This window comes from Nicotiana attenuata, chromosome 10 (assembly GCF_001879085.1).
Source record: "Nicotiana attenuata strain UT chromosome 10, NIATTr2, whole genome shotgun sequence".
Lineage (NCBI taxonomy): Eukaryota > Viridiplantae > Streptophyta > Magnoliopsida > Solanales > Solanaceae > Nicotiana > Nicotiana attenuata.
Window position 1 is genome coordinate 46,921,853 of NC_031998.1, and position 4,516 is coordinate 46,926,368.

The following is a 4,516-nucleotide window of genomic DNA, read 5'->3' on the forward strand; positions in this document are numbered from 1 at the left end:
CAAAAAAGGTATCAACTTATGATTATGCAGGATCAAAAGGTAGTTTTTGTTGAATTCATAAATTGCCAGCAATAAATGAACTAATCTACTATTTGCTCATATATTTGCTTAGAAAACTGCAAGAAAACCATGGATTTTAGAAAAAAATTATTCACTTTATACATATTTGGGTATCCTAATTGTATCTTATATTATTACAGGAAAACCAATTCCAGGGCATTATATTCAATGCTGAAATAACACATTTTTAAGATCTGTTTCATGCTTTCCGCACTTACTTGGTGTTTGTTGCACAAGTTAAGGAATCAGATTATATGTGTATGGATATCCAGTTAAGAAATTCACTTGGACAATTGGTAGGAGCACGTTCGCTGAGCCAATAGAAACGATCAATCCTCCTGAGAATCCACTATGGTCGTCGACGCGACTAACTCTCGCACCATTTGACAGTTTCAAGTATCAACTCAAGGTTAATTCGTGCATTTATGTAGAAATATTTGCTGTCATTTTAAACTTTGGTATTTTGATGGTTTCTAGCTAGATTCCTTTGGATCCTGGTATTTCTTCCTTTTCTCTCTCTGTCTTCATGACCCTTCACATTTTTAGTTTACCTGGTGTATTTGTCCAAAAATCTCCAATAGGAGCTTTAACTGTAATTAGTACCATTTTTGGAACATGATGGTACAAGTTTCAGTTTCAGTGATTTCTAGCTATAGCAAAATCTCTTTTGATTCTTGTACTTATGCTCTTCTTTTCTTGGTTTTCTGTTGGACCACTTCTTTTGGAAGTTTTAGGTTTGGTTTTCTGCTTAAGTTGCTGTGGTTTCTTAACAGATTTTTTGTATTTACTTTTGTTTATCTATGAGTGGAGAAATAGAGTATTACTCCAATTTAGATGTATTTGTTGCATTGCTGGAGAAATGCTGATGTTGGGGAACTTTTTGTGGGTTTTTAGTTCAACCTTCCTATTGGTTGTGTCAACTAAACCTTTAATTTGAAACATCATGAACAATGTTGCACCGTAAACGTGGAAACTCTACTGACTTCGGCTTGAACATGCATTTTTTTTCCTGAATCTATGATGAATTTTCCAGTTTATTTTTATATAATTTTCCGGTATAATGTGGTGCCTACGCTTTCCTGAGTCGAGGGTCTATTGGAAATAATCTCTCTATCCTCACAAGGTAGGGGTGAGGTCTACAAGAAAACACTTATTTTGTGGGGGGTTTTTTGGTCAAATTGCGACAGTTTTTGACCCCCACAAAAAGAATTGTGGCGGTTTCTAGAAGTGCCACAGTTACCTTTGCCACAAGCATTTTGCCACGGGTTTTTAAAACCTCCACGACAACCGCCACAAAATAAATTTTTGATTTGTGGGGGTTCTCAAATATAATTAGTGCTAGTTTAAAACCCCCGCAATATGATTCCGGTGTGTCAAAAAAAAAATATTGCGAGGGTATATAAACCCCCTCAATATGATCGTAATGGTTCAATAAAGATATTGTGGGGGTTTAAAAACCCCCCAAAATATGATTTAAATATTTTTCTTAAAAAGTTATGTGGGGGTTTTTGAAAGATAATTAGTGCTAGTTTAAAACCCCCGCAATATGATTTCGATGTGCAAAAAAAACATACTGCAAGGGTTTATAAACCCCCTCAATATGATCATAATGGTTCAAATAAGATATTTTGGGGGGTTTATAAACCCCCAAAATAAGATTTAAATTCTTTTTTTAAAAAGTTATGTGGTGGTTTATAACCTCTACAATATAATATTAGTGTAAAAAAAAAAATAGTGGCAGCTTATTTCAGCCACAATATTTTGTTGAAAACTCTTTTTCTATTTGAATTTTTTTTATTTGTAGGATTAAAGAAATAATTTTATCAATAACTTACGACATAAATCAAATTTCATAAAAAATAACCATAGTGACAAACATTATAAATTCAAATCCTCATGGAACTAATAAATTTTTTATCATGAGCAATGACAGATGATATGGTCACCAACCAGCTAAGATATTAAAAATGTATTCATCAAAAGATTGAGCTTTACTAATTTCATTCGAAATAAAATGGAGTACTTTTTTCTAGCTAAGTCTCCGCGAACTTTACCAAAAATAACACTGTCATGCAATGGCTAAACTTTCTATGGGAAATAACTAATTCTTGGGTAAGGATACAAAAAGAAATTGATAGGTTATTATGAAAACCTGAACTTGATTAAGAACATTGAGTTCTCATTGTTCTTGTAATAATCAACAATGAAATTCACCATCTTGTGACCATACTCTCTCTGTTGCTCTGCATCCATGGGCTTCAGTTCACCCTACCAAACAAGAAAAACCAAATAATATACGCCTAAGGTTATGCCAACTAGCTAATGACTATTTCAAAGTCATTTATTGCTTTGGAAGAACACATTTGGGAACACTTTTAAAGCAACTAGTGTCCGCCGTCACTAGCAATACTAGAGCATATTCTCCTTACACTTGCATGAGTCATGAAACAAGATCTAGTTATTCAGTCAAAAATACATCATATTTCGTTTAATACTAGTAACCCTATAGAGATGAATTCTACAACTACAATGTAAAAATTTAACCAAGCAGACATGAAATAGCAAGATACAGATAAGTAAGAATAAACACATATACCTCGTGCCAAATATAGGAGCATTCTTCATCTTGTGCCAAACAAAGAGATATTCAAGCAATGCTGCGTTGCCCACAATTTTACAAGGTTGATTAGTAAGTACATAATTACCAAACATCAGAAACTGTTCTATATGCAGAATAATAGGACTACTGGCCTGTAACTGTGATAGGCCAAAGCAAAAGAGCTCGTGCTATATAATTTAACTTAAAATTCTGTAATCTCGCATTAAAGAGAAGCATGGATAAGATCAAACTACTCAATAGCAACATTTAGGTCTTAAAGAATGAACACAGGACAAAAAAATTGGACCTACAAACGTGGCGGCAAATTTCACACATAGTGTCCCCCTTCTCATTGCACCACCTACTGTGCATAGAAACAATTCATTAAGAACAAAATATCACTAAATGATTGAGCATGCAAGCATCCAAGACACACCTTGTCTTAATTAGCAACAGTTACATTTTGGCTAATCTGATTAAATCCACGATGTTATTCCCGCTACATTTAGGACAGTGTCATGAAAAATTCGTTACACTAGAATACCTAAAAAGCTTTTGCCTCACAGATTTAGCATATCTTCATTGCAAAGGTCCAATGGTTGCATAAAGCTTATTATTGGCACGACTGATGTCAAATCAAACTCTATGCAACATAAAACCCTTCATTGAGACTTGAGAGCACAAGTTTCTGTTCTTATTTGAAAACACTAGGTAATATGGAGTATAAAAGAAAAAAAGCAACAAGAGCGATTGGAATCCTAACTCTGAAGATTTACAAATCTCTAGTAGAATGCGCAATTTACCGGGAGATGCACCGAAAACTAATGCATTAGTAGGTAAAAGAATTCCAATTATAAAAACTCCTAATTACAAATTTCAAAATTAACACAAATTTAGAGTGTTGTATTTGTGATCCATATGTGCTACTTCTAAAATGAATATGCCCCTACTGTGAGAACAGCGAGCAGAGTTTCTCCTATGTAACAGATGAGACATACATAACAAATGAGTAAAACAATTAGCACAACAAACCTTGAGGGTTCCATGGCAAGAGCGGGGAATCTCCATGTTTGAATCTTCATCACTATCATGGCAAATTCTACATGCTTTCATCTTCCTTGGTGTAGGCTCTACATGGATGTCCATCCTATATATATAGGAAGCACAAATTTGTCATTCTTTTATATCAACATCATGGTTTCATATTTTTAAGAGTAATACTAGTTCAACACTATGTTTTAAAACTTTTTGGAATGTAAGAACATACATTTCCAGATGAAGTCTTTGTGAAAATAACTTCCTGTTCACAACACAGCTTACCTGCATTATGTTACAATATTTCAAAATAAGAAGAGAAAACATGATGAGCTATAATAAGAGAAAAATAAGTTAGAAAAATGATTGAATGGTAATTCAGAAGCATCTCGCCGTTGTGCCCTAGAGGGATAACAGGTGCCAATGGCAACTGCGGATTTGGTGGTTCTAAGCAAGTTGGACGCGGATACATGCTGTTGAAATAAATAAAGCCGGTTTCATCCTCTAACAGACGTTTGCATGTAAAGCACTTCAGGTCAGTAATATTTTTAACGTAGCGGTAGTAAAAGAGACAATCCACATGGCCTGGGTGTGCTAAACATTCCATTGGAAAGACAATTCGTTGGCTTTCGCGACTAGGAATTTCTGATGTGTATGGTGATATGTGGAAAGGTTGATAGCAAATAGGGCAGAGTTTACCCAATGCATGATGTAAAAAAACTAAAAGAACAAAGAGCTGCTTGTCATTCACCTGACATCACAAATTCGCTTCTGCTTATATGTTTGTAAGAACACTGGTCCAACTTTCCTATTGTTGTTTCA

At 34.4% G+C, this 4,516-nt stretch overlaps 1 long non-coding RNA gene across 2 annotated transcripts in view; it reads right to left on the bottom strand.

Annotated features, from left to right (window-relative positions):
- LOC109233941 overlaps nucleotides 2,177-4,516 on the bottom strand; it is a 6,067-nt gene continuing 3,727 nt past the window's right edge. Inside the window, exons 1-5 of one of the 2 annotated variants that reach the window (XR_002069111.1) lie at nucleotides 4,446-4,514; nucleotides 3,927-3,979; nucleotides 3,692-3,806; nucleotides 2,657-2,717; nucleotides 2,177-2,328 (exon numbers count right to left, since the gene is read on the bottom strand). This is a non-coding gene — a long non-coding RNA (uncharacterized LOC109233941). Of the gene's footprint in view, nucleotides 2,329-2,656; nucleotides 2,718-3,691; nucleotides 3,807-3,926; nucleotides 3,980-4,445; nucleotides 4,515-4,516 lie in introns of those variants that run through there. The other variant, XR_002069112.1, reaches the window with a different exon arrangement.